Source organism: Hirundo rustica, chromosome 8 (genome assembly GCF_015227805.2).
Source record: "Hirundo rustica isolate bHirRus1 chromosome 8, bHirRus1.pri.v3, whole genome shotgun sequence".
Taxonomy (NCBI): Eukaryota; Metazoa; Chordata; class Aves; order Passeriformes; family Hirundinidae; genus Hirundo; species Hirundo rustica.
In genome coordinates, this window is record NC_053457.1 from 15991539 (window position 1) to 16007131 (window position 15593).

Sequence of the window (15593 nt, forward strand, 5' to 3'; positions counted from 1 at the left end):
GGCGGCGCCCATCGCGGCCGCCGCCTGCCGGGGAGCCGCGGCGGCGCGGGCGGCTCGGCTCGGCTCGGCTCGGCTCGGCGCGGCTGCGGCGTCCCGTCCGGGCGGGCGCGGGGGCTGCCGTGCCGCTTCGAGGTAAGCTCCTCTGCGCGGGGAACTTTGCGGGCCGGCCGGGGCTTTCGCAGCTGGGGCAGCTGGTCATTGCCCTCCGTCTGCAATGGAAATCGCCTTGGCTCCATTTTATTCTTGAGATTATTTATACCCGTAAGGACTAGTCTTTCTTTAAAGGGCCATTATGCTGTGGGGTATTAGCGCCTGGTTTTCCTAGTGTCCAGAGACGGTGTCGATGTTACACCACGATTTTTGCGAGCCTTTATTCAAGCCTTGCTATTTGCAGGTAGAATGGATTGTAGATGCAGAGAAGTAGATTTCGGAATGAGCTTCTGGTAAACAGAAGTGCTGTATTTTTGTCAGGGGGAAGGGGGAGTAGATTACAGCGTTGCTTTTAAAATGAGAGGGAATGCACGCGGGCATTTTCTGTATACCTTCGGACTCAGCAAACTGAGTGAATCTGATGTGGGGAGTGTGTGTCTACTTGTCCCGAGAGAGCTAAAGGCAGGATGTATGCATTACGGTTGTTCATTCATCAGCGGCTGCAGATAATGCAATTACCAAGTCAGCGGCGCATGGATGCTGCCCTGCGTGCGACATGCTGAGAATACTGTACTTTAGGAAGCCAACACTTGCTGTAGTTTGGATAAAACAGAAGCTGGGAATGGCAGGGTATGAAACCGTTGTATCTTTAAGGGGAAAGGAGGCTACTGGTTAGTCTCACTCTATTGTTTCTAAAGATATGTATTTTGTGTGCTTCTCTGCAGAGGTATAAATACCTTGTGCAAGCAGTCCATAAGGAATTCAGAGTGAAAAATAATTGACAACGGCTTCAGGTATCACCGGTGTCTGATCTATGGTTGGTGCTTTAAATGTCTGAGAATACGCAGTAGTTTTAGTCAAATCCTGTTGTAGAAAGGGCTTCATTTAGCCCTCAGTTTTTTATTTACAGATCAGATTCTGCAGCTGGGGTATGGCTACCTCACTCCTGAGGTGTCTTGGAAAGGAAGAAGAAAAAAATCACCAGCGTGATTGCCATGGACACAACTATTCCTTATTTATTTATTAGGCTATTAGGGTAATGAAGAAAAGCCATGCCTGCCCTGCTGTGCAGATCTCATTTCAGCAAAACTGCCTGGGCTCCTGCTGTTACCCTTGTTTGATTTTTAACCAGTAAGTGCCCTGTGCTCGTGTCAGTGCTGTGGTTGTTACTCCTTTGTGTACAGGTTCAATAAAGGAGCCCCCAAATCAAGGGCACCTGAGTGTAACCCAGATGGTTGATAGTGGGATTTGTTCTAAGTAGAATCTTTTCTTTGCTCTTCTGCCCAAAGATCAGTGTTTCCTTACTTGTGGTTGTTGCTTTTATATTCTGCATGGTATTGCTATTACTGCTGCTTCTTTGGGTAAATATTTGGTATATTAGTATTTCATTTTCATAGATTATGCCACTTGAAGATTGTTCTCTCTTGTATGTCTTGATACCTTGTCATGAAAAGACATCTGTCTCAAATGCCTCTCTCTCTAAGATGTTCAGCAAGGCAAGGGGTGGTTTAACTTGCTCAAGGTTAGTAGCTGATTGATATCTCTTGGTTTCTAAAGACTGGACTGATTGGTTCTGCTGCATGGATAGACATACCAAAAACATGTATGTATCACATTGGTATCCCTTAATGAATCCCATTTCTTTTTCTTTTGCACTCCCCTTTTCTCGTTCAGTAGGCATACTTATTATCTTTAAATAGGAGTAGATATTTTTAAAGAATCCTGTTCTGTAAAGCCAATATAGATTCATAATGATGTATGAAGTAGTGATATAAGCAGTGATATTTATAGAGTTAAAATACAGCACTTGTGCCTTTTTTTGAATACATCAGATATTTTGTAAACAGACACAGAAACACACAGATACACACAAGCTCACACCTAAGCTGTTTAGAAGAAGAAAGAAACAGCACCTAATAAATTTCACATGCCCAGGAGGCTAATCTGAAAGTCAGGAAGGTAAGAATTATGTGCTCCGTGTGAATGTTATTAGCAGCTTCCTTTTTCTTTGATACATGAGTGATTCAAAGAGTACAAATGTAAGGATTCCTCCAAAGGAAGGTCATGTGATAAACAGGTCTCTTCTTGTGTTTTCTATTTGTAGGGGAGGGAAAATATTTGGAGTAGGGGGAAAGGAGAACTCAGAGAAACTTTGAAGCACTCTGCAAATGTTGAATTACAAGTCTGCTGTTTTTGCAAAGGTTGAATCTGGGAGAAAAGCAGGAATGTTAAACCTTTGTGAAAATTACATGTCGTATTTTGAAGAATGCGCTCTGTGTATGTGGGTGCAGTGTTATGTGTGCACACACAGGTCACTATTAAGACTTGGCAGCAGATGTTCACAGAATTTATGTATACTGATGTGTCACTGTATACAATGTGCTAATTAATTAATAAATCTACTGCAGAATGCTTTGTCTCAATGGTATTCTGCAGTAGAGAGCTACACTGGTTCATTCTCTGTTCCTCTATGTTTCTTTGGTGTTATTTTTCAGTTTTTTGCACCTTGACTTTGCTAAATGCCCCTTTGGTCTTATGACAGCACCATGCAGATGGGGAGACCAAAACAGTGCCCTTACTGGTTCTGTTTGTTCTAAACAAAAACTATAATATATATCTCCTAAGATGAATAAATCAATCCATCATGATGTTTTCTCTCTCTGCTGTGTTCTTAGCAGTGAGCCACAGAGGTTCTGTTGGTCTGATCCTGAAGTCTTCAATCTCTTCCATAATCCCATTATCTGCTGTGGTGCTATATATGTGAATGAGCATTAAGGAATTAGGTTGTACAGTGTGTGTTGTTTGTGGTGCAAGTTAAGACAGGGTCAGCACTTTCATTGCTTAGTGTAATTTATATCAGAGCAGAGGCTACCAATAGGATTATGGAAACTGCTGTGCCTTTAAGGACAGACAAGTTTTCAGCTGAGAAGTCTTTTTTTTTTTTTTTTTTTTTTTTTGAGATATTTGATTTGGATTTATTCAGCATTGGGAAATGCGCTGGCAGCATGGATAAAGTTCAGTGTTCTTTGAAAATGGTTTTTACTTGAGGCCTTTGAAGTTCTCAGTCATGGGTAGGTTGTTTTAGTTTTTAGTTTTATTGTGTAAAAGACTATGCTGGGGCTTTTACTTGCTGATTAGGATCTCTGAAGTAGGAACATAAAAGCCTGGGTTTTCAACAATGCTAGATACCCAGATGCTTTCCTTCACTTTTTTCCTTTTCCTTGGGTGACTGACACTTATATTTAGTCTGTATGTCTAAATAGGGCTTTATGAACCTGACTTTAGACTTTACTATGGTTTCAGCCTCTGCTCCTTTGCAGACTGTGTATTGTGACCCTTCTGCTTGTCACAGCAAAAGCAGGTTTTGGACTCAGTGTTTGGATCAGTTAGAGGAGAGGGTTTGGGAAGTGGTGCTGTCAAATCATCACACTCAGCCAAGAGAGTGCTTACCCAAGCATGACAGTAAAGGCAAATGTGCTACTGTAGGTGTCTTTCAAAGGTGTCGTACTGATGCCATACGTGCTTGGGTTAGTCAGCACTCTTTTTGCAGGAAAATTGATCCATGCCAAACTGCTCGGGCAATGGTGATCAGATACTTTGTGATAACTCTGCCAAGTAGATACAGTCATGCCTCACTCTCACTAGGGTTGCTAAAACAGAAACTACGTGCCATCACAGAGAGAAATAGTATTTAAATACTGGAAGAAATAGCACTTCTATAGATCCTTTTTCATGGTTTCACTAAGCTATAATGAAGCATGATTAAGTAATTTTAGATTCTTGCATCATGGATGCTGTTCTTTGGAATGTGTTTCGGAAAACAGTATTAGATGAGAATAATGAGGTAGAAAAACTGGTTTGTGATGTGCTTCTCAGATCAGACACTTTGTATGGGAATTTGGGTGTGCGAATGCCCATATGTCAGTTGGAATTTTATTCTTTCTCACTTCCTTTATATCTTGACATCTATCTAATGTGTACAATGTAAGCCTGGGGTTTTGGGTTTTTTACTTATTCAGAGTAAGAGGAGATGATCTGGATTGATTTTTGGTCAAGTTTGTTCCACATCCTGTGTGAAGTTTCTCTCTCGCCACGGAATTACAGTCTAGCACTAAATCAGTTTTTTATCTGGAAATACCAGCATAGCAGGCAACTCTGCTATCACTTTCCAGTTGAAGGAAATGAGATGTGTAGAAGTAAAGCAGTTTCTAAAAAAATTATCTTTTATATCCATAGCCAATCTTGTAACAGTTTATTGATGTTTGCCCTCTTCATAAACAATAAAATTTGAAGTGAGTGACCTTATCTTAGAAAGCAAATTGTTGCTAAGATTATTCTTTGCTAGGAAAACTTCTGAAATAATTCTACTTCCTCTTACACTGAGAACTAAGAGAAGAGTATTTGGTACTGTAACAGCTGAGGGTCTTCAATGCCTCCATCAAAATGGGTAAACAGGAAATGACAGCATGTAGGAAAATGTAGTTTGTCTACAGAATTGATTTATAGCTATAATGTTCTTTCAAATTATTAATTATTTGCATATAATAACAATATGAATGAAATCTGCTCCAAGACCAGAAATCTATCTGGTTTTGCATAAACATTGCAACACTCATTCACATAAGGAACAGAAATTATATTTTTCTTAGAGCAGAATGAACATAAATAGAATGAAGATGACTGTTTGGAAAAGGAGACTGATACCAGAATATGAGTTAATTTTCCTTTTTTTTTCTATGTCTGTATCGATCCTATAATTTAAGAGTCAAAAGTAGTGGTTGATGAATGATGATTATGAGCTTTGTGAGTTTGTGACCACTCTCCAGTGTCTGCAGTGTTGCCATTAAAAGAGACATACCAGTGGTGCCAGGAAGGCCAAGTCTAATGGTCCTTGCAGTCAAATGCCTTTTTATAATCATGGTTTTTCTGAGTTAGGCAGGGCCAGTTAGTTGTGTGAGGCCCTAAGAGAGAAAGACCAGATTTAGGGACTGTGCACTTAGACTTTTGCCCAGCTACACCAATAGCAGTAATGACATGTGAGGTAGTGTTAGCCCTCACTTAGATCAAGCCCACAGTTTAGAAGAGCTATGAAAAACCAATGAGCCCTGCGTCACCACAGAATCTTGTTTGAAATAATCTGGAGTTATAGCTGGCATTAGCTTAAAAATATTCGTATCAACCTGAAATTTGTACAGCATTTATGGTAGATAAGGATATAATTACCAAAAATGGTCTAGGTGAATTTACAGATATTTGTCCTTTTGTCATTGGCGTTACTTAAGCAAGAAAGAGTACAAGATTGAACTAGGTTTGTTTCCTGCTCTGACTGAGCTCTTTAAATACTGGGAAAAACTGTTCAAGTAAGACATGTCTTTGCAGTGGTGGTACTTGTAACTTACTTCTATTGGCCAATTTTGTAGGATTTTATGGAATGAAGTATTGGTTTTACAAACAGTTGTTTTTCTGAAATCTTGGCTGAAATTTATTTGCATACAAAGTACCTCTAATTCTCATGGAAAGCCATTCTTCTGTTTTGGGGACTAGCCAGTCACAGAATATAAGCTGTACTGAGAGAGTTGCCAGTCATACAGCACTGAGCTCCACAGACACTTGTTGGATATTAAAGTGTGGTTGACGATCTTTTGCTTAACTCTGAATTGAATTTTGAGGAGGCAGATGAGCCAAATGCTTGGCAGGGGAGAGGACCCCAAGAAGATGAATGTCACCTGTTGGTGTCTGCGTTGTGCCTTGGAGGATGACCCAGGTCCTAGATGCTGGTTAATGCACCGGCACCTGGGGTTTGACCTCATACTGTTCCTAGCAAAAAGTCTGAACTGAGTGTGAGTTGAGGCTGCCTAGAAAGGCTATGAGTCCTTTCAGCAGATGTTGTGAGACTGTGGACTGTTTTCAGATGATTCCCACCTCATCTTGCCCCTCTGACATTGTCCCTGCAAGGGTAGAATACTTGACTAGAGGCTGTACTGTGGAGAGTCTCCTCACAGTGCTGGCTGAGTCTAAGCTTTTCTCTGGCAATACCAGCAGAGTCACTGAACGCTCATCCTGAGGATCCTTCCAGGAGGAAACCTCCACGCACTTGTGAGGATACAATCTCTGTCTCCAGAAGCCTTAGAGGAGATCTTGTGGAGTTCCCTCCATCACCTAGTGTGAGAGATATGGCACGTGGTATTCAGTGTATCAACTTCGTATTACCAGTCAAGTCTTTTGTTGCAAAGTTCAATTAATTGCTGCTCACTGCCCTGTGCCAATATAATGTGCTTCAAGAGGATACCTTCTAACAAATCTGTCGGCCACAAGTCTGCAAAATTGAAAAGAATGTATCACATTCAGGAACATGGGGGGCAGTTAAAAGCTATATATGCCCCAGAGTCCCAGCTTCCAGAAAAAATAATTAGATATTGCAGTTTCTCTTGATGCAGTATGACATTTGAAGAGCTAGAAATAGTACTCTTTATTACACATTTTAATAGGTGACTAGATGCTTAGTTTTGTTTCTTGTCTTGAAAAGTCTGTGTTGTCAGTACAACTAGACTGAAAGCTTTTAGGCTGATTAATTATTAAAACAACCCACTAAATATTTTACATGTTTTAATTTTTTAATCTTATCTATTGATACTTTTCTTCAAAGAGATTACAATATCAGAGGAAAACCTTACTACAATATGTGCTAAGAATTTATATTGCTTCCTATAAAAAATTAACAAGTATGAAGGTTGTGTAAATATTCATTTCCTCACTCTGTCTTTGCTTCAGTTTCTTCTCTCTTTCTCAGTTGTACCTCTCTGAATCTTTTAGTTGGGTAAGTAACCAAATAACTGTTTCTTTTTTGAGAACTTTATATGTCCAGCAGATGTGTGCTCCCCTCATGTAAGATGATATATGAATGCACAATAAATGCAGATCCACGTGGCAGAAAGTTTGCTCTCTAGAAGGTAGGCTGTGCCAAGCAGCAGTACTGTTGTAAGACTAGGGTAGACACACAGTCGTGAAGAACACGTGGTTTGTGTCCTACCTTGCCATATTTTTAGGCACCATCTCTTAGCATATCTATGAGTTGTGAGTCTTTACAGCCAGCTGTACAAGTGTGCAAAAAAATCATAGAATCAGACACTTCCAACCTGGAAATCACATTTTCTCAAACACTGAAGACACTTGGATTTGAATTTAATATCTTGAGAAAGGCAAGAAAATACTTTACTTGCTATTCTAATACCTAGATGTTTCAAAGACTTGTTCAAATTGTGTTGTGTTCTAAAATGGTGCTTAGTTACAAGTATGGCAGTGCACATATGTGCACACAAACAACGTGTTATTGTCCTGGACCTTTTTTCTGTTTTACTGTTTGGATTCAAAGAGCACTGGCACCAACTAAGATCAAAGTCCTCATGAGAACAGGCTTGTGCAAATACACCAGAGACAGCATCGACCCAGAATGCTCTCAGACTAAGCAAGTGAGAAGACTGGGGTAGGGAGGACTGGGAGAAGGATGAAAAGGCAATGGGGCATAGTGCTGTTTACATGGACTCCTGTAGGAGGAATGAGATGGGGCCTTGTGGGCCCCACCTTTTCCTTGCCTTTGTAGTTTGGCTTTGGTCTGCGATCTGGCTTTACTGGGGAGTTTGCAGATTTCATAGTGAGTCCTTTCTTGCCTCAGACACGTGTGAGGTAGCAGAAAAAACCTCAGAGACATTCTAATCTCTCTTTCCTTGAAGTTCACATAGTTTTGTGAGACTTCCTTTGTGCGGACTTTTATAAGTAATACACTCCTTATTCAATTGTGAGATATATTATCCATTTCAAAAATGCCTGAAAGTACTTGGAAAGAAAAGAAACTTCACAACAGCTTCACAGAGAGATTGTTTACTGAATGTATGGCATGAGAGATCTTCAAGCCTGGGTATACTTATTAACAGTAAGCTTTTAATGAAAGTGTTCTTAAAATATGTATCATGTATTGATTTAGTTTGCTACGTGGTCTCTAGAACACTGTTCTAAAAATATCTATGTTTTAATCACAAGGCTGTGCTTATTTTCTTAAAAGTTACTTGTACTTAAAAAAAAGGAAACGAAGCCTTCAAAGACCATTTCCTATTACAGTTTCTGGGTTATTGCACCCTGTTGTATAACAAATGAATATCAATAGGGTAAATGACTGGCCATGAGTCTTTGTGTTCACAGTATTGAATTAGTGATTATTAGACTTAAATCACATTACTCACGTTTTATTTTTAATTAGCTGAGAGATGTGATGTATCTTTTTATGATTGTTGTGACTAGTCGGTATCTGTATTGATGCTAAAACCAAACAATAAGAACTCCAAGACAAAGAGTTTATCAAGCAAGTAAACTAGGCGGAGATCCTTGAGTTAGCAGCCATGAAGGGACAGAAGGGAATACTGTTACTTAGCTCTGAAGGGTGGAAAGTGGGATAGACTTAGCAGTCAGATGTTCCACATAAAATCACTCAGTTCAGGGCAGGAAATGAATGAGGCAGAGGTGTTCCTTCTCCCTACAGCTGGCTTTAACTCATGGCACTCCTGCCAATGAGTCTTTTTCCTCAATGTGCATTTTTTGTGTGGCTGTTTCTCTTTGGGTGGAGTTTTGATTAAAAAGAATCCAAGTCTCTTGTTTTGCAATCAGCTTGCTGGCAGGAGTAGAAGCATCTCTATATCTCACCTCAGCTCCTTCAGCTTCTCCATTTGGTTGGGGTTTTTACAGTGTCCTAACGTGTGCATTTGTGAGATTGGGAGATAGCATCTGGAGAATCACCTGCGGTGATGTGAGGCCTCATTAAAGAGAGAACAACAACAATTTGCCATCTCACAGCCTTCACTTTTGTTCTTTCTTGCTGTCTTGCATTGTTTTTTACTAGAACAAACAAGCCATGAGTGCGCTCAGATGTGCGTTATTTGTGCCCAGTGAAAACCATCGTGTCAGGCATGCGCTCATTGTGTTGATCTGAGCAAATGTTCTGCTGCTGATACTGCGCTCACTAGAGCTCAGACACAGTGTGAGCTGTGGTATTTGGTGACTCATGCTTCATCAAGCTGTAACTGTTAGCTGTGATCTAGCCTTTACCAGCGCAAGGGATTTAATATCTGATCCGAACTTATTGGACTTGGTGGAAACAATCTCATTGCCTTTAATCAGCTAGATTCATCCACAAGGATTTTGGGCTGAGTTGTCAGGATAGGATGTTAAATAATTCCTCCCTTTTGATTTTAGATTTCAGTACATTGGTCTGGAATTAATAGAGAGTGAGAGATGGTGGAAATACCACAATAGCATTGTAGTTGCTTTTGAGCAACATTTGAGGCTCAGTGGATGGTATAGGCTGTTACTGCCATACCACAGATGACACGTTTCACAGCAGATGACAAAAACACCTCTTGAACACCACATTGTTTGGCCTGTGATTCTATCCACCACTGCAGAATTTCCCTGCTGTGTAGAGAAGATATTTGCAATTTCCAGAGGTCATGCCAAGGGGAAGGTCCAGTAATGAGTGGTTCAGTGTTCCCTGTGGTTCTAGGGCTTGTATGGATTCCTCAGAGAGAGTTGATAGAGGAGCTCTGGAGAGTGCCACAGATACTACTACCAGCTTACAGTCCAGTGAGAACAGACAATGTGGGCATCTCTATCTCTCCCTTCCAACACAGAAAGTTCCCCAAGCTTAGTGTGTTTAAATGAACATTTTAATTTGCTTGTTGTTATTTCTTCTTATTGAATGTGACATTTCTCCTCATTTTTCTCAAACATTGTCTTGCTGCCTTTTTAGGTGAAGTACTGTGTTGTGTTGTTTGTTTGTTTTTGTTTTTAAACACATTATCATCTAATTTACATAGTCTGCTATTCATAAAGGCTTGTAGTTCAGCCCTGTGAAATCCTGTGACTAATTCATGATATCTCCTTGCTCTGTTATGAAAGTTTACAAGCCTTTGGCTAAGATATATGATAGATATTTCATAGATAGTTTCATTTCTTTTACAGGAAAACTAAAATTTTATGATAAATGATTTCATTTCTATCATAAGTTTTATGCCTCTACTAGTATTTTGCAGTACAGTAGCAGCACAAAGACCATGAGGTCTCTCACCTTTCTGATGAAGACTGGAGAAGTCTGTAGGAACTTCAGGCTGATCACAGGCTTTAAGATCCACATGCTCTAGTACATGCTACATGAGCTAAAGCAAAATCACTGTTAGTGGATACTAGCTGAGTGATCAGCAGTTGGATACCATCCAGGTTATACACTCATATAAGTCAATTTGGTGAAGCTTTTTGAAGTGAAATCTACTGTTGAATTAAAAAAAAAAAACTATAATAATTGTAGATAGACTCACGACCTTCAAAAGTATCATGCTGCTTCTCTGGCACATCAGCTACGATAAGAATTCAGTCACCTCGCAACAGAAGTCATTTGTGTGTCCTGAGTGCAAGCACACCCCAAAGACTCTGTTTGCCTTGTAGCACCGAGTGACAAGAAATCCTCACCGCTTGAGCTGCTGGATGTCACAGATCTCCTTGTCTTGGGTGACTCCTTCATACTGAACTAGCCTTTGGTTGACAGTTAGCTCCTCAGACAGAGCTTAAGCCTGTGAAAAGTCTGCTTGACATGGCATCTTACCAAGCCATGGTGTGTCCTTGTATTAATTCAGATTTAAATAATCAATTCTGTTTCTAATGGCTTAATAAACTAAGGCCAAGTCTGAGAATGCAATTAATTTTGTATTTGGAAGGGCTGCCACTGAAATGAAGACCATTTTGCTTCAATAAGGAGCATTGGGATCACTGCTTTTCATTATTAAGGCTCTATTAGAAGTGAGTCAGTGTCATGTTACCTCCTCTTGTCATCACATAGGTGCATAGGTACAGGTGATAAAAATTCACCTTCTGCAAGCTGGTGACTGAATACAGGGTGGATGCAGGGGGAAGCGTTCAACAACAGGCTTAACTGAGCCTGTCTCAGCACCCATCCTTGCCTCCCAGCGATGTTATGCCCGCGTTCTAGTTGACACATGCTTTGGAACAGGGCTCTCTGAAGCACCTGTCACGCCTCTTGATGTGGTGTCTACGAGGGGAGGTTTCTATTTCCAGCTCTGTTACCGATATAGTGCAGAGTGCCGTGTAGATTACACAATGTTTTTTTATGCTTCCACTCTCTCACCTCTGATATGGCTGAGGGATCCAGCCCAGTGAGGGTAGCCTTCTACTGTACAGTAGGAACCCTAGTTTATTTGTGCTAATGTCCAGGATGATTTTGGGACAAGAAAGGGATGTTCTGCCCACATCTAATATGTGAATTTATGTGAAAATGTAAATTCTGTGGGGAGCAAAGCTGATGGCTCAGTGCAAGGCAGTCCCTGCTAGGTGCATGCTGATTGTGGTACCATCCACAGCAAGCAGGTGGTGAACTCATAAGAGATAATGTGAGCAGGAGATCTGGTTGTCTTTACATGGCATTTTGTAAATGTAGAGAGCCATTAGCTCTGGTAACATCCACTAATTTTGGATATGCCATAGAGTCACAGTTCCAAGCATCAGTTGTAATTACCCCAGAAGCATCTGTGCTCCCTGTAGTGATACAGGAACTTTCACCATGTGTGGTTTATGGGAGTGACTTTTGAGTCATTATGAGTGGAAAGTACAATAGAATTGTGAGATGCTATCTTTGTGGGGAAAAAAAAGTCATTGCTGGAGTTGATTTAATCATCTTCCCTTCCATAAGCTTTCACTCTAAATGCTGGAACTTTCTACATTTTCTTTTGTTTGGTCAGTGCTTTGTGCAAGTCTGCTAGTGACAAGATTTTCAGAAGTGGTGTATGTCATCTTTTTGGTTTTTCTTCTCCTCTGTGAAATGTTGAGATAAACACTTTTCTAGACACTGAGTGGTTGTGGACCATATGTTCCTGTAAAAGCTGTAATTTCCCTCTGAGGTCTTCTGTTTCCATTAAGCCATTCTGCGTGTATGCTGTGTGCTATAAGACATGCTGACTTGAAGAAGTGCATTGTAACCCAGCAGGATGCAGTGCTGATGCTGAGACCTGAACCCAGAGCATAGCTCGAGTATTTGGAGCCTAACCTGATGCCAGATCTGAGTGCAAGTGAGAAAAATTTCCTTTTTTAGTTGTATGCAACAAAGAACATATACAAAATGTGTCCTGGTATGATCAAGAGTAGAGGACTGTTGTTTATGCTCACACAACAGTGATAGCACAGGGAGACTGAGCCAAACAGACCAAGTAATAGAGGAGCAACTATTCAATCACTAATCACAGAATTCAATTCTTCACCAGCTTTAAAGTAACTAAAATAAGACTGTCACTTTAAAATGTGAAGGTAAAGTTACCAAGTGCCGCAGATCTTCCCAGGATCCCTGATGTTTCCTACAGAACCACTGTTGCTTGAACTTCAGTCTGGATGATGCTGAATTCATTCAGTATGCCACAGTATTCACATCCGTGGGTGTGAATTACATGTTCAAGCCCTCTTAAAATACTTAGGTAAGTTTACTCCATTTTTGCTATCATCATTAAGGTTGTCTAGCCAGTGACATAGAGAGTGCTTGAGTCCATCAGTTTGCATTTAGCTCTTTTTTTTTTTCTTTTTGTAAAAGCCAACTCCAAATCAATCAGGGACGTGGATGTGGCAGAATTAGCTGTTGTTGTGACAGCTGGCCTAGCGTGTATCACAGATGTGGGCTTATGTTGAAAGAAGGACTGTGCACAAAGTTCACTGCAACTGTAAAAATAAGGTGGCCATTCTCTCTGCTGGGAGTTGGGCTCTTGTGCCTTGAGCTCCCAAGTGTGGACGGGAGGCCCTTGTGCTCTGTGCTGACCCAGCCAGAATAAGAGGAACAGCAGAATGATCAATTGTGCAGCTTTCTTCTTATTTAATCATCGCCATCTCTAGCTACTCTGAACTGTTAGTTATCCATTTACTATAGAAAACATTGACATGATTAGTCCTTGGTTAAGTTTTGGATGTCCAAATTAGGAAAGCTGGAAGCACAGAAGCAAAGGAGCACAAGGAAACAGAAAACTACAGTTAGCTGAAAGAAGAGATTCGGCACACAAAGTCCTAAGCTGGACTCTTATGAGGAACTGTTTTTCTGCCTTTATCTTAAAAATCCTTTTTAGATTTTATTTTTTTAATCCAAAGCAATGCTGTTTGTTATGCAAATCTTCATATAAATTCCCTTTCTACCACTTTAATATTTAATAAGAAAATATCATTTTGGATCTAAAAATTTTGTGTATGATATGCTTGCAGAGCAGCTAGCTGCCTGCTAGATGATTATCCACTACCAGAGGGTTGTTATTTTCTATAATCCTCTGACAGTTACGATGCACTAAATGTATGAAATATTTAGTGTTGTTCTGGAGACTTCTGCAAGCTATCATTAAGTAATCTATGAAAGATAAAAAGCGTGCTTGTGATTTATTATGGGTTTTTTTTTTCCTGTTTTATATATGAAAGGCCCAAAGGGTTCCTCTGTTTTGTACCTCTGGTTTTCTTCTAGAGAAAAGCATGTCCATTTCCTTTTCTTTTTTTCCTTTTTAAGAAAAACAACTGCTTCTAGAGTATATGCATTATTGGTGATATGGTAGAATTGTCTCAGGGTTGTTGTAAGAATGGAAGCTGACTAGCTGTCCAGGGAAGAAATATTTGTATTTCTTTTATTATTGCTTAAAAGTTTAAAACAAACAAATAAAATCTTCAGGCTTTTGAACACCTGAATAAATATTTGGGAGAAAAGTTGCTGTTTGCCAGAATGTAACAGCTCAGATAGATGGATGAAGGAGCTTTAAGTCTGTGTCTAAGACATCTAAGGAGACTACAGAATAAGAAAATTGAATTTCATTTAAAATGAAAAGAGCAAGTGGAAAAAAAAAAAAAATCTGAACACCTCTCCCTCTCATTTTAAAGTTTTCAGTCCTTTAGGGATTAAAAACAACAAAAAAAAGGCACAGAACTGAAAAGGTCATCTTTTATGTATTTTACCCTGGATGTCTGTGTTATATATATTAGACTGATAAAAGATATAGACTTTATGGTAGTAAATATTGACTAATTTGCTGAACACATATTTTTGTATGAAATTGGCCAGGAGGCCACTGTTTGCTGGAAGTAAAAAAAATCTGAGTTGCAACTTTTTATCCCCTCACCAGCTGTACAGATATCTTCATAATTTCTGTTCCACAGAACATGGAGGAGTTTGGAAAACTTTTTTTTTTTGCTATTATTGATGATTAGTAATTAGTCTGGCTTTAGAGAATGATTCCTTTTCTTTCTGCGAGAGGATTTTGGATTTTATCTGGCCACTATGCCTTGCTATGTAAAACCTGACTTTGATAAAGGATCAGTTTTATGAGTGTGATACTGGGGTGATGCAGATGCACAGGGCTGAAGTGGAGGGCTGAGAATGCTGCTGGGCAGAATCTGCCTGGGTGATGCAGATCAGAATTGTCACCCTTTTCTAGGAAATAAGGTAACTCATAAAATCACACCCTGTCCTTCAGCTCCAGATGGAAAACAAACTCTAGACTCCTGCTTCTGTCTTGCTTAACTCTTTGTATTTGGTTCATACTGTGTAGGTAAGTAATGTCTTCTGGGAACTGTTTCTCAATTACCTCAACATAGCTAGCCAATTTAATTGACTGATTCCCTGAGAAGCTTAGAGCAGTATAAAAATGAGATCTTTTTTCTTAAACTAATTTATAGAACAGAAAGCATTTTCCCTTAGATGTTTTTTGGGATTGTAAAGTATGCTATTAGTGCTTTGTGATGGGCTGCTTTTTAGTTGATTTGTATGTCTGTGTACTCAATACTCTGTAGAATAAATGGAAACTGTTTAAACTGTGAGAATTATCCTAAGTCCTCTGCTGCCTTTGGAGTAGCTATTGGAGAGTAAAATCATTATCTGCTTGTTAAGGAATTTGTGGTTTTGGAGCAAGAGCATGTCCCTGCTGTCCTTGCTGAAGAACTGCGAATGCCAGTACTGTGCCATCAGTGAAGCCACAGTTAATTCACGTATTGCACAGTCTAGTGCAATAAGGTGCTCCTTTGCACAAGCTGGTGGTTTATAAATCCTCTGTAAATACCACGGGCAACATGTCTCTCAGGTGCTGCTTTATCAGAGAGAGAACAACCATGAGAAGACATTGAGGAGAATGCAAGGATAGAAGAGGAGAAATGTGAATCTTTACAGCCTCAGCTCTTCCTCACATTGTTGCTGATATCTTTAGGAAATGGGTGAGGGATGACACTTTTTTCCTGTACTGGTTTACATTATTCAGGCCTAAGTTCAGGCAAGATTAGAAGTTCGATCTGGATTTCAGCAAATTGTTGTCACAAGAGCTGCTTTTGCTTACTCCAGTGTAACCTTTCTGGTCTGTGGTTCTGGTTAACACTGACACTAAACT

At 39.9% G+C, this 15593-nt stretch overlaps 1 protein-coding gene across 6 annotated transcripts in view; it reads left to right on the forward strand.

Annotated features, from left to right (window-relative positions):
* Window positions 1-15593, forward strand: part of SORBS1 (sorbin and SH3 domain containing 1) — a 206351-nt gene that overhangs the window by 43046 nt on the left and 147712 nt on the right. The window contains exon 1 of one of the 6 annotated variants that reach the window (XM_040071316.2): window positions 72-132. The exons of the other annotated variants lie outside the window; for them this stretch is intronic. The gene's annotated coding sequence lies outside the window, so the exon portion shown is untranslated. Of the gene's footprint in view, window positions 1-71; window positions 133-15593 lie in introns of those variants that run through there. 6 annotated transcript variants of the gene reach the window in all.